The sequence below is a fragment of the Pristiophorus japonicus genome, chromosome 19 (assembly GCF_044704955.1).
Source record: "Pristiophorus japonicus isolate sPriJap1 chromosome 19, sPriJap1.hap1, whole genome shotgun sequence".
Lineage (NCBI taxonomy): Eukaryota > Metazoa > Chordata > Chondrichthyes > Pristiophoridae > Pristiophorus > Pristiophorus japonicus.
Genome location: NC_091995.1, coordinates 48,420,954 through 48,442,512, shown reverse-complemented (window position 1 = coordinate 48,442,512; position 21,559 = coordinate 48,420,954). Strand labels below are relative to the sequence as shown.

The window sequence follows — 21,559 nt, the reverse complement described above, 5'->3', positions numbered from 1 at the left end:
CAGCTCATACTACGAATTCGGGTAGCACTGTCGCCCATACATTATGCCAGATTGATGACACATGGACTTTGCATTGCAAGAATTTGTACATGACCCTTTGAAAACAGGTTGCTCAACAAAATCCTTGAGATGTTGCTATAAGAACTGCTTTCAACCAGAGGATCATTTCATCCTCAATTAAAAATGACAAATGTAATGGCTGGGAATCAAACCCAAGTCAACTGCTAGAAAAGCAACCATGCTTACCACTGCACCACCATCACACAACTGAAAAGCAACTTTGATAAACCGCACAGTAATCCTGCAGCTTTTTCTGAAGCAGTTTTTGTTCCTTCTGATGCAATTCGACAGATTTGATGAAATGTAACATCACATGTAATGCAAGATAGACAGATAAAAGAAAGCATCGAAGGAACCAGCTAAAAACTGCAATATTTTGGTGACAATAAAATGAATTCCAGATTCACACAATGTATGTCAAGTGTCAAGTGGGGATTCCTTCAACATTCTTCCCATTTTGTGTGCCTCTGCCCACTCAGGGAGCAATTCCCCAGAATTGAACTGGAAATGACTCACTTATGTTGTTGAGGAATTTGAAACACTGCTGCTTGACTTGCAGGGCCTGAGCCCAGCTCCGACATTGATGTATTTGGTGATTGACAACTCATAGTATGAATTCAGGTAGCACTGGTGCCAGCACATTATGACACGCAGACTTTGCATTGCAAGCATTTGTGCATGACCCTTTAAAAACAGGTTGCTCAACAAAAATCCTTGAGATGCTGCTGTAAGAACTGCTTGCAACCAGAGGCATCAGAAGTTCATTTCAACCTCAAGTAGAAATTGACAAATGTGATGGCTGGGAATCGAACCCAGGTCAACTGCTTGGAAGGCAACCATGCTTACCACTGCACCACCATCACACAACTGAAAAGCAACTTTGATAAACCGCACAGTAATCCTGCAGCTTTTTCTGAAGCCGTTTTTGTTCCTTCTGATGCAATTCGACAGATTTAATGAAATGTAACATCACATGGAATGCAAGATAGACAGATAAAAGAAAGCATCGAAGGAACCAGCTAAAGATTGCAATATTTTGGTCACAATTAAATGAATTCCAGATTCACACAATGTATGTCAAGTGTCAGCTGGGGATTCCTTCAACATTCTTCCCATCTTGTCTGCCTCTGCCCTCTCAGGGAGCAATTCCCCAGAATTTAACTGGAAATGACTCACTGATGTTGTTAAAGAATTTGGAACACTGCTGCTTGACTTGCAGGACCTGAGCCCAGCTCCGACATTGATGTCTTTGGACACTGACAGCTCATACTACGAATTCGGGTAGCACTGTCGCCCATACATTATGACAGATTGATGACACATGGACTTTGCATTGCAAGAATTTGTACATGACCCTTTGAAAACAGGTTGCTCAACAAAATCCTTGAGATGTTGCTATAAGAACTGCTTTCAACCAGAGGATCATTTCATCCTCAATTAAAAATGACAAATGTAATGGCTGGGAATCAAACCCAGGTCAACTGCTAGAAAAGCAACCATGCTTACCACTGCACCACCATCACACAACTGAAAAGCAACTTTGATAAACCGCACAGTAATCCTGCAGCTTTTTCTGAAGCAGTTTTTGTTCCTTCTGATGCAATTCGACAGATTTGATGAAATGTAACATCACATGTAATGCAAGATAGACAGATAAAAGAAAGCATCGAAGGAACCAGCTAAAAATTGCAATATTTTGGTGACAATAAAATGAATTCCAGATTCACACAATGTATGTCAAGTGTCAAGTGGGGATTCCTTCAACATTCTTCCCATTTTGTGTGCCTCTGCCCACTCAGGGAGCAATTCCCCAGAATTGAACTGGAAATGACTCACTTATGTTGTTGAGGAATTTGAAACACTGCTGCTTGACTTGCAGGGCCTGAGCCCAGCTCCGACATTGATGTATTTGGTGATTGACAACTCATAGTATGAATTCAGGTAGCACTGGTGCCAGCACATTATGACAGTTTGATGACACGCAGACTTTGCATTGCAAGCATTTGTGCATGACCCTTTAAAAACAGGTTGCTCAACAAAAATCCTTGAGATGCTGCTGTAAGAACTGCTTGCAACCAGAGGCATCAGAAGTTCATTTCAACCTCAAGTAGAAATTGACAAAAGTGATGGCTGGGAATCAAACCCAGGTCAACTGCTTGGAAGGCAACCATGCTTACCACTGCACCACCATCACACAACTGAAAAGCAACTTTGATAAACCGCACAGTAATCCTGCAGCTTTTTCTGAAGCCGTTTTTGTTCCTTCTGATGCAATTCGACAGATTTAATGAAATGTAACATCACATGGAATGCAAGATAGACAGATAAAAGAAAGCATCGAAGGAACCAGCTAAAGATTGCAATATTTTGGTCACAATTAAATGAATTCCAGATTCACACAATGTATGTCAAGTGTCAGCTGGGGATTCCTTCAACATTCTTCCCATCTTGTCTGCCTCTGCCCTCTCAGGGAGCAATTCCCCAGAATTTAACTGGAAATGACTCACTGATGTTGTTAAAGAATTTGGAACACTGCTGCTTGACTTGCAGGACCTGAGCCCAGCTCCGACATTGATGTCTTTGGACACTGACAGCTCATACTACGAATTCGGGTAGCACTGTCGCCCATACATTATGCCAGATTGATGACACATGGACTTTGCATTGCAAGAATTTGTACATGACCCTTTGAAAACAGGTTGCTCAACAAAATCCTTGAGATGTTGCGAAAAGAACTGCTTTCAACCAGAGGATCATTTCATCCTCAATTAAAAATGACAAATGTAATGGCTGGGAATCAAACCCAGGTCAACTGCTTGAAAGGCAACCATGCTTACCACTGCACCACCATCACACAACTGAAAAGCAACTTTGATAAACCGCACAGTAATCCTGCAGCTTTTTCTGAAGCAGTTTTTGTTCCTTCTGATGCAATTCGACAGATTTGATGAAATGTAACATCACATGTAATGCAAGATAGACAGATAAAAGAAAGCATCGAAGGAACCAGCTAAAAATTGCAATATTTTGGTGACAATAAAATGAATTCCAGATTCACACAATGTATGTCAAGTGTCAAGTGGGGATTCCTTCAACATTCTTCCCATTTTGTGTGCCTCTGCCCACTCAGGGAGCAATTCCCCAGAATTGAACTGGAAATGACTCACTTATGTTGTTGAGGAATTTGAAACACTGCTGCTTGACTTGCAGGGCCTGAGCCCAGCTCCGACATTGATGTATTTGGTGATTGACAACTCATAGTATGAATTCAGGTAGCACTGGTGCCAGCACATTATGACAGTTTGATGACACGCAGACTTTGCATTGCAAGCATTTGTGCATGACCCTTTAAAAACAGGTTGCTCAACAAAAATCCTTGAGATGCTGCTGTAAGAACTGCTTGCAACCAGAGGCATCAGAAGTTCATTTCAACCTCAAGTAGAAATTGACAAATGTGATGGCTGGGAATCGAACCCAGGTCAACTGCTTGGAAGGCAACCATGCTTACCACTGCACCACCATCACACAACTGAAAAGCAACTTTGATAAACCGCACAGTAATCCTGCAGCTTTTTCTGAAGCCGTTTTTGTTCCTTCTGATGCAATTCGACAGATTTAATGAAATGTAACATCACATGGAATGCAAGATAGACAGATAAAAGAAAGCATCGAAGGAACCAGCTAAAGATTGCAATATTTTGGTCACAATTAAATGAATTCCAGATTCACACAATGTATGTCAAGTGTCAGCTGGGGATTCCTTCAACATTCTTCCCATCTTGTCTGCCTCTGCCCTCTCAGGGATCAATTCCCCAGAATTTAACTGGAAATGACTCACTGATGTTGTTAAAGAATTTGGAACACTGCTGCTTGACTTGCAGGACCTGAGCCCAGCTCCGACATTGATGTCTTTGGACACTGACAGCTCATACTACGAATTCGGGTAGCACTGTCGCCCATACATTATGCCAGATTGATGACACATGGACTTTGCATTGCAAGAATTTGTACATGACCCTTTGAAAACAGGTTGCTCAACAAAATCCTTGAGATGTTGCGAAAAGAACTGCTTTCAACCAGAGGATCATTTCATCCTCAATTAAAAATGACAAATGTAATGGCTGGGAATCAAACCCAGGTCAACTGCTTGAAAGGCAACCATGCTTACCACTGCACCACCATCACACAACTGAAAAGCAACTTTGATAAACCGCACAGTAATCCTGCAGCTTTTTCTGAAGCAGTTTTTGTTCCTTCTGATGCAATTCGACAGATTTAATGAAATGTAACATCACATGGAATGCAAGATAGACAGATAAAAGAAAGCATCGAAGGAACCAGCTAAAGATTGCAATATTTTGGTCACAATTAAATGAATTCCAGATTCACACAATGTATGTCAAGTGTCAGCTGGGGATTCCTTCAACATTCTTCCCATCTTGTCTGCCTCTGCCCTCTCAGGGAGCAATTCCCCAGAATTTAACTGGAAATGACTCACTGATGTTGTTAAAGAATTTGGAACACTGCTGCTTGACTTGCAGGACCTGAGCCCAGCTCCGACATTGATGTCTTTGGACACTGACAGCTCATACTACGAATTTGGGTAACACTGTCGCCCATACATTATGACAGATTGATGACACATGGACTTTGCATTGCAAGAATTTGTACATGACCCTTTGAAAACAGGTTGCTCAACAAAATCCTTGAGATGTTGCGAAAAGAACTGCTTTCAACCAGAGGATCATTTCATCCTCAATTAAAAATGACAAATGTAATGGCTGGGAATCAAACCCAGGTCAACTGCTTGAAAGGCAACCATGCTTACCACTGCACCACCATCACACAACTGAAAAGCAACTTTGATAAACCGCACAGTAATCCTGCAGCTTTTTCTGAAGCAGTTTTTGTTCCTTCTGATGCAATTCGACAGATTTGATGAAATGTAACATCACATGTAATGCAAGATAGACAGATAAAAGAAAGCATCGAAGGAACCAGCTAAAAATTGCAATATTTTGGTGACAATAAAATGAATTCCAGATTCACACAATGTATGTCAAGTGTCAAGTGGGGATTCCTTCAACATTCTTCCCATTTTGTGTGCCTCTGCCCACTCAGGGAGCAATTCCCCAGAATTGAACTGGAAATGACTCACTTATGTTGTTGAGGAATTTGAAACACTGCTGCTTGACTTGCAGGGCCTGAGCCCAGCTCCGACATTGATGTATTTGGTGATTGACAACTCATAGTATGAATTCAGGTAGCACTGGTGCCAGCACATTATGACAGTTTGATGACACGCAGACTTTGCATTGCAAGCATTTGTGCATGACCCTTTAAAAACAGGTTGCTCAACAAAAATCCTTGAGATGCTGCTGTAAGAACTGCTTGCAACCAGAGGCATCAGAAGTTCATTTCAACCTCAAGTAGAAATTGACAAATGTGATGGCTGGGAATCGAACCCAGGTCAACTGCTTGGAAGGCAACCATGCTTACCACTGCACCACCATCACACAACTGAAAAGCAACTTTGATAAACCGCACAGTAATCCTGCAGCTTTTTCTGAAGCCGTTTTTGTTCCTTCTGATGCAATTCGACAGATTTAATGAAATGTAACATCACATGGAATGCAAGATAGACAGATAAAAGAAAGCATCGAAGGAACCAGCTAAAGATTGCAATATTTTGGTCACAATTAAATGAATTCCAGATTCACACAATGTATGTCAAGTGTCAGCTGGGGATTCCTTCAACATTCTTCCCATCTTGTCTGCCTCTGCCCTCTCAGGGAGCAATTCCCCAGAATTTAACTGGAAATGACTCACTGATGTTGTTAAAGAATTTGGAACACTGCTGCTTGACTTGCAGGACCTGAGCCCAGCTCCGACATTGATGTCTTTGGACACTGACAGCTCATACTACGAATTCGGGTAGCACTGTCGCCCATACATTATGCCAGATTGATGACACATGGACTTTGCATTGCAAGAATTTGTACATGACCCTTTGAAAACAGGTTGCTCAACAAAATCCTTGAGATGTTGCTATAAGAACTGCTTTCAACCAGAGGATCATTTCATCCTCAATTAAAAATGACAAATGTAATGGCTGGGAATCAAACCCAGGTCAACTGCTAGAAAAGCAACCATGCTTACCACTGCACCACCATCACACAACTGAAAAGCAACTTTGATAAACCGCACAGTAATCCTGCAGCTTTTTCTGAAGCAGTTTTTGTTCCTTCTGATGCAATTCGACAGATTTGATGAAATGTAACATCACATGTAATGCAAGATAGACAGATAAAAGAAAGCATCGAAGGAACCAGCTAAAAATTGCAATATTTTGGTGACAATAAAATGAATTCCAGATTCACACAATGTATGTCAAGTGTCAAGTGGGGATTCCTTCAACATTCTTCCCATTTTGTGTGCCTCTGCCCACTCAGGGAGCAATTCCCCAGAATTGAACTGGAAATGACTCACTTATGTTGTTGAGGAATTTGAAACACTGCTGCTTGACTTGCAGGGCCTGAGCCCAGCTCCGACATTGATGTATTTGGTGATTGACAACTCATAGTATGAATTCAGGTAGCACTGGTGCCAGCACATTATGACACGCAGACTTTGCATTGCAAGCATTTGTGCATGACCCTTTAAAAACAGGTTGCTCAACAAAAATCCTTGAGATGCTGCTGTAAGAACTGCTTGCAACCAGAGGCATCAGAAGTTCATTTCAACCTCAAGTAGAAATTGACAAATGTGATGGCTGGGAATCGAACCCAGGTCAACTGCTTGGAAGGCAACCATGCTTACCACTGCACCACCATCACACAACTGAAAAGCAACTTTGATAAACCGCACAGTAATCCTGCAGCTTTTTCTGAAGCCGTTTTTGTTCCTTCTGATGCAATTCGACAGATTTAATGAAATGTAACATCACATGGAATGCAAGATAGACAGATAAAAGAAAGCATCGAAGGAACCAGCTAAAGATTGCAATATTTTGGTCACAATTAAATGAATTCCAGATTCACACAATGTATGTCAAGTGTCAGCTGGGGATTCCTTCAACATTCTTCCCATCTTGTCTGCCTCTGCCCTCTCAGGGATCAATTCCCCAGAATTTAACTGGAAATGACTCACTGATGTTGTTAAAGAATTTGGAACACTGCTGCTTGACTTGCAGGACCTGAGCCCAGCTCCGACATTGATGTCTTTGGACACTGACAGCTCATACTACGAATTCGGGTAGCACTGTCGCCCATACATTATGCCAGATTGATGACACATGGACTTTGCATTGCAAGAATTTGTACATGACCCTTTGAAAACAGGTTGCTCAACAAAATCCTTGAGATGTTGCGAAAAGAACTGCTTTCAACCAGAGGATCATTTCATCCTCAATTAAAAATGACAAATGTAATGGCTGGGAATCAAACCCAGGTCAACTGCTTGAAAGGCAACCATGCTTACCACTGCACCACCATCACACAACTGAAAAGCAACTTTGATAAACCGCACAGTAATCCTGCAGCTTTTTCTGAAGCAGTTTTTGTTCCTTCTGATGCAATTCGACAGATTTAATGAAATGTAACATCACATGGAATGCAAGATAGACAGATAAAAGAAAGCATCGAAGGAACCAGCTAAAGATTGCAATATTTTGGTCACAATTAAATGAATTCCAGATTCACACAATGTATGTCAAGTGTCAGCTGGGGATTCCTTCAACATTCTTCCCATCTTGTCTGCCTCTGCCCTCTCAGGGAGCAATTCCCCAGAATTTAACTGGAAATGACTCACTGATGTTGTTAAAGAATTTGGAACACTGCTGCTTGACTTGCAGGACCTGAGCCCAGCTCCGACATTGATGTCTTTGGACACTGACAGCTCATACTACGAATTTGGGTAACACTGTCGCCCATACATTATGACAGATTGATGACACATGGACTTTGCATTGCAAGAATTTGTACATGACCCTTTGAAAACAGGTTGCTCAACAAAATCCTTGAGATGTTGCGAAAAGAACTGCTTTCAACCAGAGGATCATTTCATCCTCAATTAAAAATGACAAATGTAATGGCTGGGAATCAAACCCAGGTCAACTGCTTGAAAGGCAACCATGCTTACCACTGCACCACCATCACACAACTGAAAAGCAACTTTGATAAACCGCACAGTAATCCTGCAGCTTTTTCTGAAGCAGTTTTTGTTCCTTCTGATGCAATTCGACAGATTTGATGAAATGTAACATCACATGTAATGCAAGATAGACAGATAAAAGAAAGCATCGAAGGAACCAGCTAAAAATTGCAATATTTTGGTGACAATAAAATGAATTCCAGATTCACACAATGTATGTCAAGTGTCAAGTGGGGATTCCTTCAACATTCTTCCCATTTTGTGTGCCTCTGCCCACTCAGGGAGCAATTCCCCAGAATTGAACTGGAAATGACTCACTTATGTTGTTGAGGAATTTGAAACACTGCTGCTTGACTTGCAGGGCCTGAGCCCAGCTCCGACATTGATGTATTTGGTGATTGACAACTCATAGTATGAATTCAGGTAGCACTGGTGCCAGCACATTATGACAGTTTGATGACACGCAGACTTTGCATTGCAAGCATTTGTGCATGACCCTTTAAAAACAGGTTGCTCAACAAAAATCCTTGAGATGCTGCTGTAAGAACTGCTTGCAACCAGAGGCATCAGAAGTTCATTTCAACCTCAAGTAGAAATTGACAAATGTGATGGCTGGGAATCGAACCCAGGTCAACTGCTTGGAAGGCAACCATGCTTACCACTGCACCACCATCACACAACTGAAAAGCAACTTTGATAAACCGCACAGTAATCCTGCAGCTTTTTCTGAAGCCGTTTTTGTTCCTTCTGATGCAATTCGACAGATTTAATGAAATGTAACATCACATGGAATGCAAGATAGACAGATAAAAGAAAGCATCGAAGGAACCAGCTAAAGATTGCAATATTTTGGTCACAATTAAATGAATTCCAGATTCACACAATGTATGTCAAGTGTCAGCTGGGGATTCCTTCAACATTCTTCCCATCTTGTCTGCCTCTGCCCTCTCAGGGAGCAATTCCCCAGAATTTAACTGGAAATGACTCACTGATGTTGTTAAAGAATTTGGAACACTGCTGCTTGACTTGCAGGACCTGAGCCCAGCTCCGACATTGATGTCTTTGGACACTGACAGCTCATACTACGAATTCGGGTAGCACTGTCGCCCATACATTATGACAGATTGATGACACATGGACTTTGCATTGCAAGAATTTGTACATGACCCTTTGAAAACAGGTTGCTCAACAAAATCCTTGAGATGTTGCTATAAGAACTGCTTTCAACCAGAGGATCATTTCATCCTCAATTAAAAATGACAAATGTAATGGCTGGGAATCAAACCCAGGTCAACTGCTAGAAAAGCAACCATGCTTACCACTGCACCACCATCACACAACTGAAAAGCAACTTTGATAAACCGCACAGTAATCCTGCAGCTTTTTCTGAAGCAGTTTTTGTTCCTTCTGATGCAATTCGACAGATTTGATGAAATGTAACATCACATGTAATGCAAGATAGACAGATAAAAGAAAGCATCGAAGGAACCAGCTAAAAATTGCAATATTTTGGTGACAATAAAATGAATTCCAGATTCACACAATGTATGTCAAGTGTCAAGTGGGGATTCCTTCAACATTCTTCCCATTTTGTGTGCCTCTGCCCACTCAGGGAGCAATTCCCCAGAATTGAACTGGAAATGACTCACTTATGTTGTTGAGGAATTTGAAACACTGCTGCTTGACTTGCAGGGCCTGAGCCCAGCTCCGACATTGATGTATTTGGTGATTGACAACTCATAGTATGAATTCAGGTAGCACTGGTGCCAGCACATTATGACACGCAGACTTTGCATTGCAAGCATTTGTGCATGACCCTTTAAAAACAGGTTGCTCAACAAAAATCCTTGAGATGCTGCTGTAAGAACTGCTTGCAACCAGAGGCATCAGAAGTTCATTTCAACCTCAAGTAGAAATTGACAAATGTGATGGCTGGGAATCGAACCCAGGTCAACTGCTTGGAAGGCAACCATGCTTACCACTGCACCACCATCACACAACTGAAAAGCAACTTTGATAAACCGCACAGTAATCCTGCAGCTTTTTCTGAAGCCGTTTTTGTTCCTTCTGATGCAATTCGACAGATTTAATGAAATGTAACATCACATGGAATGCAAGATAGACAGATAAAAGAAAGCATCGAAGGAACCAGCTAAAGATTGCAATATTTTGGTCACAATTAAATGAATTCCAGATTCACACAATGTATGTCAAGTGTCAGCTGGGGATTCCTTCAACATTCTTCCCATCTTGTCTGCCTCTGCCCTCTCAGGGATCAATTCCCCAGAATTTAACTGGAAATGACTCACTGATGTTGTTAAAGAATTTGGAACACTGCTGCTTGACTTGCAGGACCTGAGCCCAGCTCCGACATTGATGTCTTTGGACACTGACAGCTCATACTACGAATTCGGGTAGCACTGTCGCCCATACATTATGCCAGATTGATGACACATGGACTTTGCATTGCAAGAATTTGTACATGACCCTTTGAAAACAGGTTGCTCAACAAAATCCTTGAGATGTTGCGAAAAGAACTGCTTTCAACCAGAGGATCATTTCATCCTCAATTAAAAATGACAAATGTAATGGCTGGGAATCAAACCCAGGTCAACTGCTTGAAAGGCAACCATGCTTACCACTGCACCACCATCACACAACTGAAAAGCAACTTTGATAAACCGCACAGTAATCCTGCAGCTTTTTCTGAAGCAGTTTTTGTTCCTTCTGATGCAATTCGACAGATTTAATGAAATGTAACATCACATGGAATGCAAGATAGACAGATAAAAGAAAGCATCGAAGGAACCAGCTAAAGATTGCAATATTTTGGTCACAATTAAATGAATTCCAGATTCACACAATGTATGTCAAGTGTCAAGTGGGGATTCCTTCAACATTCTTCCCATTTTGTGTGCCTCTGCCCACTCAGGGAGCAATTCCCCAGAATTGAACTGGAAATGACTCACTTATGTTGTTGAGGAATTTGAAACACTGCTGCTTGACTTGCAGGGCCTGAGCCCAGCTCCGACATTGATGTATTTGGTGATTGACAACTCATAGTATGAATTCAGGTAGCACTGGTGCCAGCACATTATGACAGTTTGATGACACGCAGACTTTGCATTGCAAGCATTTGTGCATGACCCTTTAAAAACAGGTTGCTCAACAAAAATCCTTGAGATGCTGCTGTAAGAACTGCTTGCAACCAGAGGCATCAGAAGTTCATTTCAACCTCAAGTAGAAATTGACAAATGTGATGGCTGGGAATCGAACCCAGGTCAACTGCTTGGAAGGCAACCATGCTTACCACTGCACCACCATCACACAACTGAAAAGCAACTTTGATAAACCGCACAGTAATCCTGCAGCTTTTTCTGAAGCCGTTTTTGTTCCTTCTGATGCAATTCGACAGATTTAATGAAATGTAACATCACATGGAATGCAAGATAGACAGATAAAAGAAAGCATCGAAGGAACCAGCTAAAGATTGCAATATTTTGGTCACAATTAAATGAATTCCAGATTCACACAATGTATGTCAAGTGTCAGCTGGGGATTCCTTCAACATTCTTCCCATCTTGTCTGCCTCTGCCCTCTCAGGGAGCAATTCCCCAGAATTTAACTGGAAATGACTCACTGATGTTGTTAAAGAATTTGGAACACTGCTGCTTGACTTGCAGGACCTGAGCCCAGCTCCGACATTGATGTCTTTGGACACTGACAGCTCATACTACGAATTCGGGTAGCACTGTCGCCCATACATTATGCCAGATTGATGACACATGGACTTTGCATTGCAAGAATTTGTACATGACCCTTTGAAAACAGGTTGCTCAACAAAATCCTTGAGATGTTGCTATAAGAACTGCTTTCAACCAGAGGATCATTTCATCCTCAATTAAAAATGACAAATGTAATGGCTGGGAATCAAACCCAGGTCAACTGCTAGAAAAGCAACCATGCTTACCACTGCACCACCATCACACAACTGAAAAGCAACTTTGATAAACCGCACAGTAATCCTGCAGCTTTTTCTGAAGCAGTTTTTGTTCCTTCTGATGCAATTCGACAGATTTGATGAAATGTAACATCACATGTAATGCAAGATAGACAGATAAAAGAAAGCATCGAAGGAACCAGCTAAAAATTGCAATATTTTGGTGACAATAAAATGAATTCCAGATTCACACAATGTATGTCAAGTGTCAAGTGGGGATTCCTTCAACATTCTTCCCATTTTGTGTGCCTCTGCCCACTCAGGGAGCAATTCCCCAGAATTGAACTGGAAATGACTCACTTATGTTGTTGAGGAATTTGAAACACTGCTGCTTGACTTGCAGGGCCTGAGCCCAGCTCCGACATTGATGTATTTGGTGATTGACAACTCATAGTATGAATTCAGGTAGCACTGGTGCCAGCACATTATGACACGCAGACTTTGCATTGCAAGCATTTGTGCATGACCCTTTAAAAACAGGTTGCTCAACAAAAATCCTTGAGATGCTGCTGTAAGAACTGCTTGCAACCAGAGGCATCAGAAGTTCATTTCAACCTCAAGTAGAAATTGACAAATGTGATGGCTGGGAATCAAACCCAGGTCAACTGCTTGGAAGGCAACCATGCTTACCACTGCACCACCATCACACAACTGAAAAGCAACTTTGATAAACCGCACAGTAATCCTGCAGCTTTTTCTGAAGCCGTTTTTGTTCCTTCTGATGCAATTCGACAGATTTAATGAAATGTAACATCACATGGAATGCAAGATAGACAGATAAAAGAAAGCATCGAAGGAACCAGCTAAAGATTGCAATATTTTGGTCACAATTAAATGAATTCCAGATTCACACAATGTATGTCAAGTGTCAGCTGGGGATTCCTTCAACATTCTTCCCATCTTGTCTGCCTCTGCCCTCTCAGGGAGCAATTCCCCAGAATTTAACTGGAAATGACTCACTGATGTTGTTAAAGAATTTGGAACACTGCTGCTTGACTTGCAGGACCTGAGCCCAGCTCCGACATTGATGTCTTTGGACACTGACAGCTCATACTACGAATTCGGGTAGCACTGTCGCCCATACATTATGACAGATTGATGACACATGGACTTTGCATTGCAAGAATTTGTACATGACCCTTTGAAAACAGGTTGCTCAACAAAATCCTTGAGATGTTGCTATAAGAACTGCTTTCAACCAGAGGATCATTTCATCCTCAATTAAAAATGACAAATGTAATGGCTGGGAATCAAACCCAGGTCAACTGCTAGAAAAGCAACCATGCTTACCACTGCACCACCATCACACAACTGAAAAGCAACTTTGATAAACCGCACAGTAATCCTGCAGCTTTTTCTGAAGCAGTTTTTGTTCCTTCTGATGCAATTCGACAGATTTGATGAAATGTAACATCACATGTAATGCAAGATAGACAGATAAAAGAAAGCATCGAAGGAACCAGCTAAAAATTGCAATATTTTGGTGACAATAAAATGAATTCCAGATTCACACAATGTATGTCAAGTGTCAAGTGGGGATTCCTTCAACATTCTTCCCATTTTGTGTGCCTCTGCCCACTCAGGGAGCAATTCCCCAGAATTGAACTGGAAATGACTCACTTATGTTGTTGAGGAATTTGAAACACTGCTGCTTGACTTGCAGGGCCTGAGCCCAGCTCCGACATTGATGTATTTGGTGATTGACAACTCATAGTATGAATTCAGGTAGCACTGGTGCCAGCACATTATGACACGCAGACTTTGCATTGCAAGCATTTGTGCATGACCCTTTAAAAACAGGTTGCTCAACAAAAATCCTTGAGATGCTGCTGTAAGAACTGCTTGCAACCAGAGGCATCAGAAGTTCATTTCAACCTCAAGTAGAAATTGACAAATGTGATGGCTGGGAATCGAACCCAGGTCAACTGCTTGGAAGGCAACCATGCTTACCACTGCACCACCATCACACAACTGAAAAGCAACTTTGATAAACCGCACAGTAATCCTGCAGCTTTTTCTGAAGCCGTTTTTGTTCCTTCTGATGCAATTCGACAGATTTAATGAAATGTAACATCACATGGAATGCAAGATAGACAGATAAAAGAAAGCATCGAAGGAACCAGCTAAAGATTGCAATATTTTGGTCACAATTAAATGAATTCCAGATTCACACAATGTATGTCAAGTGTCAGCTGGGGATTCCTTCAACATTCTTCCCATCTTGTCTGCCTCTGCCCTCTCAGGGAGCAATTCCCCAGAGTTTAACTGGAAATGACTCACTGATGTTGTTAAAGAATTTGGAACACTGCTGCTTGACTTGCAGGACCTGAGCCCAGCTCCGACATTGATGTCTTTGGACACTGACAGCTCATACTACGAATTCGGGTAGCACTGTCGCCCATACATTATGACAGATTGATGACACATGGACTTTGCATTGCAAGAATTTGTACATGACCCTTTGAAAACAGGTTGCTCAACAAAATCCTTGAGATGTTGCTATAAGAACTGCTTTCAACCAGAGGATCATTTCATCCTCAATTAAAAATGACAAATGTAATGGCTGGGAATCAAACCCAGGTCAACTGCTAGAAAAGCAACCATGCTTACCACTGCACCACCATCACACAACTGAAAAGCAACTTTGATAAACCGCACAGTAATCCTGCAGCTTTTTCTGAAGCAGTTTTTGTTCCTTCTGATGCAATTCGACAGATTTGATGAAATGTAACATCACATGTAATGCAAGATAGACAGATAAAAGAAAGCATCGAAGGAACCAGCTAAAAATTGCAATATTTTGGTGACAATAAAATGAATTCCAGATTCACACAATGTATGTCAAGTGTCAAGTGGGGATTCCTTCAACATTCTTCCCATTTTGTGTGCCTCTGCCCACTCAGGGAGCAATTCCCCAGAATTGAACTGGAAATGACTCACTTATGTTGTTGAGGAATTTGAAACACTGCTGCTTGACTTGCAGGGCCTGAGCCCAGCTCCGACATTGCTGTATTTGGTGATTGACAACTCATAGTATGAATTCAGGTAGCACTGGTGCCAGCACATTATGACAGTTTGATGACACGCAGACTTTGCATTGCAAGCATTTGTGCATGACCCTTTAAAAACAGGTTGCTCAACAAAAATCCTTGAGATGCTGCTGTAAGAACTGCTTGCAACCAGAGGCATCAGAAGTTCATTTCAACCTCAAGTAGAAATTGACAAAAGTGATGGCTGGGAATCAAACCCAGGTCAACTGCTTGGAAGGCAACCATGCTTACCACTGCACCACCATCACACAACTGAAAAGCAACTTTGATAAACCGCACAGTAATCCTGCAGCTTTTTCTGAAGCCGTTTTTGTTCCTTCTGATGCAATTCGACAGATTTAATGAAATGTAACATCACATGGAATGCAAGATAGACAGATAAAAGAAAGCATCGAAGGAACCAGCTAAAGATTGCAATATTTTGGTCACAATTAAATGAATTCCAGATTCACACAATGTATGTCAAGTGTCAGCTGGGGATTCCTTCAACATTCTTCCCATCTTGTCTGCCTCTGCCCTCTCAGGGAGCAATTCCCCAGAATTTAACTGGAAATGACTCACTGATGTTGTTAAAGAATTTGGAACACTGCTGCTTGACTTGCAGGACCTGAGCCCAGCTCCGACATTGATGTCTTTGGACACTGACAGCTCATACTACGAATTCGGGTAGCACTGTCGCCCATACATTATGCCAGATTGATGACACATGGACTTTGCATTGCAAGAATTTGTACATGACCCTTTGAAAACAGGTTGCTCAACAAAATCCTTGAGATGTTGCGAAAAGAACTGCTTTCAACCAGAGGATCATTTCATCCTCAATTAAAAATGACAAATGTAATGGCTGGGAATCAAACCCAGGTCAACTGCTTGAAAGGCAACCATGCTTACCACTGCACCACCATCACACAACTGAAAAGCAACTTTGATAAACCGCACAGTAATCCTGCAGCTTTTTCTGAAGCAGTTTTTGTTCCTTCTGATGCAATTCGACAGATTTGATGAAATGTAACATCACATGTAATGCAAGATAGACAGATAAAAGAAAGCATCGAAGGAACCAGCTAAAAATTGCAATATTTTGGTGACAATAAAATGAATTCCAGATTCACACAATGTATGTCAAGTGTCAAGTGGGGATTCCTTCAACATTCTTCCCATTTTGTGTGCCTCTGCCCACTCAGGGAGCAATTCCCCAGAATTGAACTGGAAATGACTCACTTATGTTGTTGAGGAATTTGAAACACTGCTGCTTGACTTGCAGGGCCTGAGCCCAGCTCCGACATTGATGTATTTGGTGATTGACAACTCATAGTATGAATTCAGGTAGCACTGGTGCCAGCACATTATGACAGTTTGATGACACGCAGACTTTGCATTGCAAGCATTTGTGCATGACCCTTTAAAAACAGGTTGCTCAACAAAAATCCTTGAGATGCTGCTGTAAGAACTGCTTGCAACCAGAGGCATCAGAAGTTCATTTCAACCTCAAGTAGAAATTGACAAAAGTGATGGCTGGGAATCAAACCCAGGTCAACTGCTTGGAAGGCAACCATGCTTACCACTGCACCACCATCACACAACTGAAAAGCAACTTTGATAAACCGCACAGTAATCCTGCAGCTTTTTCTGAAGCCGTTTTTGTTCCTTCTGATGCAATTCGACAGATTTAATGAAATGTAACATCACATGGAATGCAAGATAGACAGATAAAAGAAAGCATCGAAGGAACCAGCTAAAGATTGCAATATTTTGGTCACAATTAAATGAATTCCAGATTCACACAATGTATGTCAAGTGTCAGCTGGGGATTCCTTCAACATTCTTCCCATCTTGTCTGCCTCTGCCCTCTCAGGGAGCAATTCCCCAGAATTTAACTGGAAATGACTCACTGATGTTGTTAAAGAATTTGGAACACTGCTGCTTGACTTGCAGGACCTGAGCCCAGCTCCGACATTGATGTCTTTGGACACTGACAGCTCATACTACGAATTCGGGTAGCACTGTCGCCCATACATTATGCCAGATTGATGACACATGGACTTTGCATTGCAAGAATTTGTACATGACCCTTTGAAAACAGGTTGCTCAACAAAATCCTTGAGATGTTGCGAAAAGAACTGCTTTCAACCAGAGGATCATTTCATCCTCAATTAAAAATGACAAATGTAATGGCTGGGAATCAAACCCAGGTCAACTGCTTGAAAGGCAACCATGCTTACCACTGCACCACCATCACACAACTGAAAAGCAACTTTGATAAACCGCACAGTAATCCTGCAGCTTTTTCTGAAGCAGTTTTTGTTCCTTCTGATGCAATTCGACAGATTTGATGAAATGTAACATCACATGTAATGCAAGATAGACAGATAAAAGAAAGCATCGAAGGAACCAGCTAAAAATTGCAATATTTTGGTGACAATAAAATGAATTCCAGATTCACACAATGTATGTCAAGTGTCAAGTGGGGATTCCTTCAACATTCTTCCCATTTTGTGTGCCTCTGCCCACTCAGGGAGCAATTCCCCAGAATTGAACTGGAAATGACTCACTTATGTTGTTGAGGAATTTGAAACACTGCTGCTTGACTTGCAGGGCCTGAGCCCAGCTCCGACATTGATGTATTTGGTGATTGACAACTCATAGTATGAATTCAGGTAGCACTGGTGCCAGCACATTATGACAGTTTGATGACACGCAGACTTTGCATTGCAAGCATTTGTGCATGACCCTTTAAAAACAGGTTGCTCAACAAAAATCCTTGAGATGCTGCTGTAAGAACTGCTTGCAACCAGAGGCATCAGAAGTTCATTTCAACCTCAAGTAGAAATTGACAAATGTGATGGCTGGGAATCGAACCCAGGTCAACTGCTTGGAAGGCAACCATGCTTACCACTGCACCACCATCACACAACTGAAAAGCAACTTTGATAAACCGCACAGTAATCCTGCAGCTTTTTCTGAAGCCGTTTTTGTTCCTTCTGATGCAATTCGACAGATTTAATGAAATGTAACATCACATGGAATGCAAGATAGACAGATAAAAGAAAGCATCGAAGGAACCAGCTAAAGATTGCAATATTTTGGTCACAATTAAATGAATTCCAGATTCACACAATGTATGTCAAGTGTCAGCTGGGGATTCCTTCAACATTCTTCCCATCTTGTCTGCCTCTGCCCTCTCAGGGAGCAATTCCCCAGAATTTAACTGGAAATGACTCACTGATGTTGTTAAAGAATTTGGAACACTGCTGCTTGACTTGCAGGACCTGAGCCCAGCTCCGACATTGATGTCTTTGGACACTGACAGCTCATACTACGAATTCGGGTAGCACTGTCGCCCATACATTATGCCAGATTGATGACACATGGACTTTGCATTGCAAGAATTTGTACATGACCCTTTGAAAACAGGTTGCTCAACAAAATCCTTGAGATGTTGCTATAAGAACTGCTTTCAACCAGAGGATCATTTCATCCTCAATTAAAAATGACAAATGTAATGGCTGGGAATCAAACCCAGGTCAACTGCTAGAAAAGCAACCATGCTTACCACTGCACCACCATCACACAACTGAAAAGCAACTTTGATAAACCGCACAGTAATCCTGCAGCTTTTTCTGAAGCAGTTTTTGTTCCTTCTGATGCAATTCGACAGATTTGATGAAATGTAACATCACATGTAATGCAAGATAGACAGATAAAAGAAAGCATCGAAGGAACCAGCTAAAAATTGCAATATTTTGGTGACAATAAAATGAATTCCAGATTCACACAATGTATGTCAAGTGTCAAGTGGGGATTCCTTCAACATTCTTCCCATTTTGTGTGCCTCTGCCCACTCAGGGAGCAATTCCCCAGAATTGAACTGGAAATGACTCACTTATGTTGTTGAGGAATTTGAAACACTGCTGCTTGACTTGCAGGGCCTGAGCCCAGCTCCGACATTGATGTATTTGGTGATTGACAACTCATAGTATGAATTCAGGTAGCACTGGTGCCAGCACATTATGACAGTTTGATGACACGCAGACTTTGCATTGCAAGCATTTGTGCATGACCCTTTAAAAACAGGTTGCTCAACAAAAATCCTTGAGATGCTGCTGTAAGAACTGCTTGCAACCAGAGGCATCAGAAGTTCATTTCAACCTCAAGTAGAAATTGACAAAAGTGATGGCTGGGAATCAAACCCAGGTCAACTGCTTGGAAGGCAACCATGCTTACCACTGCACCACCATCACACAACTGAAAAGCAACTTTGATAAACCGCACAGTAATCCTGCAGCTTTTTCTGAAGCCGTTTTTGTTCCTTCTGATGCAATTCGACAGATTTAATGAAATGTAACATCACATGGAATGCAAGATAGACAGATAAAAGAAAGCATCGAAGGAACCAGCTAAAGATTGCAATATTTTGGTCACAATTAAATGAATTCCAGATTCACACAATGTATGTCAAGTGTCAGCTGGGGATTCCTTCAACATTCTTCCCATCTTGTCTGCCTCTGCCCTCTCAGGGAGCAATTCCCCAGAATTTAACTGGAAATGACTCACTGATGTTGTTAAAGAATTTGGAACACTGCTGCTTGACTTGCAGGACCTGAGCCCAGCTCCGACATTGATGTCTTTGGACACTGACAGCTCATACTACGAATTCGGGTAGCACTGTCGCCCATACATTATGCCAGATTGATGACACATGGACTTTGCATTGCAAGAATTTGTACATGACCCTTTGAAAACAGGTTGCTCAACAAAATCCTTGAGATGTTGCGAAAAGAACTGCTTTCAACCAGAGGATCATTTCATCCTCAATTAAAAATGACAAATGTAATGGCTGGGAATCAAACCCAGGTCAACTGCTTGAAAGGCAACCATGCTTACCACTGCACCACCATCACACAACTGAAAAGCAACTTTGATAAACCGCACAGTAATCCTGCAGCTTTTTCTGAAGCAGTTTTTGTTCCTTCTGATGCAATTCGACAGATTTGATGAAATGTAACATCACATGTAATGCAAGATAGACAGATAAAAGAAAGCATCGAAGGAACCAGCTAAAAATTGCAATATTTTGGTGACAATAAAATGAATTCCAGATTCACACAATGTATGTCAAGTGTCAAGTGGGGATTCCTTCAACATTCTTCCCATTTTGTGTGCCTCTGCCCACTCAGGGAGCAATTCCCCAGAATTGAACTGGAAATGACTCACTTATGTTGTTGAGGAATTTGAAACACTGCTGCTTGACTTGCAGGGCCTGAGCCCAGCTCCGACATTGATGTATTTGGTGATTGACAACTCATAGTATGAATTCAGGTAGCACTGGTGCCAGCACATTATGACAGTTTGATGACACGCAGACTTTGCATTGCAAGCATTTGTGCATGACCCTTTAAAAACAGGTTGCTCAACAAAAATCCTTGAGATGCTGCTGTAAGAACTGCTTGCAACCAGAGGCATCAGAAGTTCATTTCAACCTCAAGTAGAAATTGACAAATGTGATGGCTGGGAATCGAACCCAGGTCAACTGCTTGGAAGGCAACCATGCTTACCACTGCACCACCATCACACAACTGAAAAGCAACTTTGATAAACCGCACAGTAATCCTGCAGCTTTTTCTGAAGCCGTTTTTGTTCCTTCTGATGCAATTCGACAGATTTAATGAAATGTAACATCACATGGAATGCAAGATAGACAGATAAAAGAAAGCATCGAAGGAACCAGCTAAAGATTGCAATATTTTGGTCACAATTAAATGAATTCCAGATTCACACAATGTATGTCAAGTGTCAGCTGGGGATTCCTTCAACATTCTTCCCATCTTGTCTGCCTCTGCCCTCTCAGGGATCAATTCCCCAGAATTTAACTGGAAATGACTCACTGATGTTGTTAAAGAATTTGGAACACTGCTGCTTGACTTGCAGGACCTGAGCCCAGCTCCGACATTGATGTCTTTGGACACTGACAGCTCATACTACGAATTCGGGTAGCACTGTCGCCCATACATTATGACAGATTGATGACACATGGACTTTGCATTGCAAGAATTTGTACATGACCCTTTGAAAACAGGTTGCTCAACAAAATCCTTGAGATGTTGCGAAAAGAACTGCTTTCAACCAGAGGATCATTTCATCCTCAATTAAAAATGACAAATGTAATGGCTGGGAATCAAACCCAGGTCAACTGCTTGAAAGGCAACCATGCTTACCACTGCACCACCATCACACAACTGAAAAGCAGCTTTGATAAACCGCACAGTAATCCTGCAGCTTTTTCTGAAGCAGTTTTTGT

At 41.6% G+C, this 21,559-nt stretch overlaps 32 non-coding genes across 32 annotated transcripts; all 32 read right to left on the bottom strand.

Moving 5' to 3' along the window:
- Positions 1–851: 851 nt before the first annotated feature.
- On the bottom strand, positions 852–923 carry trnag-ucc (transfer RNA glycine (anticodon UCC)). The gene has a single exon. It is a non-coding gene; the product is annotated as a tRNA-Gly (tRNA).
- Positions 924–1,511: 588 nt separating this feature from the next.
- trnae-uuc (transfer RNA glutamic acid (anticodon UUC)) lies at positions 1,512–1,583 on the bottom strand. Its single transcript has one exon. It is a non-coding gene; the product is annotated as a tRNA-Glu (tRNA).
- Positions 1,584–2,182: 599 nt separating this feature from the next.
- trnag-ucc (transfer RNA glycine (anticodon UCC)) lies at positions 2,183–2,254 on the bottom strand. The gene has a single exon. It is a non-coding gene; the product is annotated as a tRNA-Gly (tRNA).
- Positions 2,255–2,842: 588 nt separating this feature from the next.
- On the bottom strand, positions 2,843–2,914 carry trnae-uuc (transfer RNA glutamic acid (anticodon UUC)). Its single transcript has one exon. It is a non-coding gene; the product is annotated as a tRNA-Glu (tRNA).
- Positions 2,915–3,513: 599 nt separating this feature from the next.
- On the bottom strand, positions 3,514–3,585 carry trnag-ucc (transfer RNA glycine (anticodon UCC)). The gene has a single exon. It is a non-coding gene; the product is annotated as a tRNA-Gly (tRNA).
- A 588-nt stretch (positions 3,586–4,173) lies between these two features.
- On the bottom strand, positions 4,174–4,245 carry trnae-uuc (transfer RNA glutamic acid (anticodon UUC)). Its single transcript has one exon. It is a non-coding gene; the product is annotated as a tRNA-Glu (tRNA).
- Positions 4,246–4,833: 588 nt separating this feature from the next.
- Positions 4,834–4,905, bottom strand: trnae-uuc (transfer RNA glutamic acid (anticodon UUC)). Its single transcript has one exon. It is a non-coding gene; the product is annotated as a tRNA-Glu (tRNA).
- Positions 4,906–5,504: 599 nt separating this feature from the next.
- Positions 5,505–5,576, bottom strand: trnag-ucc (transfer RNA glycine (anticodon UCC)). The gene has a single exon. It is a non-coding gene; the product is annotated as a tRNA-Gly (tRNA).
- A 588-nt stretch (positions 5,577–6,164) lies between these two features.
- trnae-uuc (transfer RNA glutamic acid (anticodon UUC)) lies at positions 6,165–6,236 on the bottom strand. The gene has a single exon. It is a non-coding gene; the product is annotated as a tRNA-Glu (tRNA).
- Positions 6,237–6,824: 588 nt separating this feature from the next.
- Positions 6,825–6,896, bottom strand: trnag-ucc (transfer RNA glycine (anticodon UCC)). Its single transcript has one exon. It is a non-coding gene; the product is annotated as a tRNA-Gly (tRNA).
- Positions 6,897–7,484: 588 nt separating this feature from the next.
- Positions 7,485–7,556, bottom strand: trnae-uuc (transfer RNA glutamic acid (anticodon UUC)). The gene has a single exon. It is a non-coding gene; the product is annotated as a tRNA-Glu (tRNA).
- A 588-nt stretch (positions 7,557–8,144) lies between these two features.
- trnae-uuc (transfer RNA glutamic acid (anticodon UUC)) lies at positions 8,145–8,216 on the bottom strand. The gene has a single exon. It is a non-coding gene; the product is annotated as a tRNA-Glu (tRNA).
- Positions 8,217–8,815: 599 nt separating this feature from the next.
- On the bottom strand, positions 8,816–8,887 carry trnag-ucc (transfer RNA glycine (anticodon UCC)). Its single transcript has one exon. It is a non-coding gene; the product is annotated as a tRNA-Gly (tRNA).
- A 588-nt stretch (positions 8,888–9,475) lies between these two features.
- Positions 9,476–9,547, bottom strand: trnae-uuc (transfer RNA glutamic acid (anticodon UUC)). The gene has a single exon. It is a non-coding gene; the product is annotated as a tRNA-Glu (tRNA).
- Positions 9,548–10,135: 588 nt separating this feature from the next.
- Positions 10,136–10,207, bottom strand: trnag-ucc (transfer RNA glycine (anticodon UCC)). The gene has a single exon. It is a non-coding gene; the product is annotated as a tRNA-Gly (tRNA).
- A 588-nt stretch (positions 10,208–10,795) lies between these two features.
- trnae-uuc (transfer RNA glutamic acid (anticodon UUC)) lies at positions 10,796–10,867 on the bottom strand. Its single transcript has one exon. It is a non-coding gene; the product is annotated as a tRNA-Glu (tRNA).
- A 599-nt stretch (positions 10,868–11,466) lies between these two features.
- On the bottom strand, positions 11,467–11,538 carry trnag-ucc (transfer RNA glycine (anticodon UCC)). Its single transcript has one exon. It is a non-coding gene; the product is annotated as a tRNA-Gly (tRNA).
- Positions 11,539–12,126: 588 nt separating this feature from the next.
- trnae-uuc (transfer RNA glutamic acid (anticodon UUC)) lies at positions 12,127–12,198 on the bottom strand. Its single transcript has one exon. It is a non-coding gene; the product is annotated as a tRNA-Glu (tRNA).
- Positions 12,199–12,786: 588 nt separating this feature from the next.
- trnag-ucc (transfer RNA glycine (anticodon UCC)) lies at positions 12,787–12,858 on the bottom strand. Its single transcript has one exon. It is a non-coding gene; the product is annotated as a tRNA-Gly (tRNA).
- Positions 12,859–13,446: 588 nt separating this feature from the next.
- Positions 13,447–13,518, bottom strand: trnae-uuc (transfer RNA glutamic acid (anticodon UUC)). The gene has a single exon. It is a non-coding gene; the product is annotated as a tRNA-Glu (tRNA).
- A 588-nt stretch (positions 13,519–14,106) lies between these two features.
- trnag-ucc (transfer RNA glycine (anticodon UCC)) lies at positions 14,107–14,178 on the bottom strand. Its single transcript has one exon. It is a non-coding gene; the product is annotated as a tRNA-Gly (tRNA).
- A 588-nt stretch (positions 14,179–14,766) lies between these two features.
- trnae-uuc (transfer RNA glutamic acid (anticodon UUC)) lies at positions 14,767–14,838 on the bottom strand. The gene has a single exon. It is a non-coding gene; the product is annotated as a tRNA-Glu (tRNA).
- A 599-nt stretch (positions 14,839–15,437) lies between these two features.
- On the bottom strand, positions 15,438–15,509 carry trnag-ucc (transfer RNA glycine (anticodon UCC)). Its single transcript has one exon. It is a non-coding gene; the product is annotated as a tRNA-Gly (tRNA).
- Positions 15,510–16,097: 588 nt separating this feature from the next.
- trnae-uuc (transfer RNA glutamic acid (anticodon UUC)) lies at positions 16,098–16,169 on the bottom strand. The gene has a single exon. It is a non-coding gene; the product is annotated as a tRNA-Glu (tRNA).
- A 599-nt stretch (positions 16,170–16,768) lies between these two features.
- trnag-ucc (transfer RNA glycine (anticodon UCC)) lies at positions 16,769–16,840 on the bottom strand. Its single transcript has one exon. It is a non-coding gene; the product is annotated as a tRNA-Gly (tRNA).
- Positions 16,841–17,428: 588 nt separating this feature from the next.
- On the bottom strand, positions 17,429–17,500 carry trnae-uuc (transfer RNA glutamic acid (anticodon UUC)). Its single transcript has one exon. It is a non-coding gene; the product is annotated as a tRNA-Glu (tRNA).
- A 599-nt stretch (positions 17,501–18,099) lies between these two features.
- Positions 18,100–18,171, bottom strand: trnag-ucc (transfer RNA glycine (anticodon UCC)). The gene has a single exon. It is a non-coding gene; the product is annotated as a tRNA-Gly (tRNA).
- A 588-nt stretch (positions 18,172–18,759) lies between these two features.
- Positions 18,760–18,831, bottom strand: trnae-uuc (transfer RNA glutamic acid (anticodon UUC)). Its single transcript has one exon. It is a non-coding gene; the product is annotated as a tRNA-Glu (tRNA).
- A 599-nt stretch (positions 18,832–19,430) lies between these two features.
- On the bottom strand, positions 19,431–19,502 carry trnag-ucc (transfer RNA glycine (anticodon UCC)). The gene has a single exon. It is a non-coding gene; the product is annotated as a tRNA-Gly (tRNA).
- Positions 19,503–20,090: 588 nt separating this feature from the next.
- Positions 20,091–20,162, bottom strand: trnae-uuc (transfer RNA glutamic acid (anticodon UUC)). The gene has a single exon. It is a non-coding gene; the product is annotated as a tRNA-Glu (tRNA).
- Positions 20,163–20,761: 599 nt separating this feature from the next.
- trnag-ucc (transfer RNA glycine (anticodon UCC)) lies at positions 20,762–20,833 on the bottom strand. Its single transcript has one exon. It is a non-coding gene; the product is annotated as a tRNA-Gly (tRNA).
- A 588-nt stretch (positions 20,834–21,421) lies between these two features.
- On the bottom strand, positions 21,422–21,493 carry trnae-uuc (transfer RNA glutamic acid (anticodon UUC)). The gene has a single exon. It is a non-coding gene; the product is annotated as a tRNA-Glu (tRNA).
- Between the last annotated feature and the right edge of the window lie 66 nt (positions 21,494–21,559).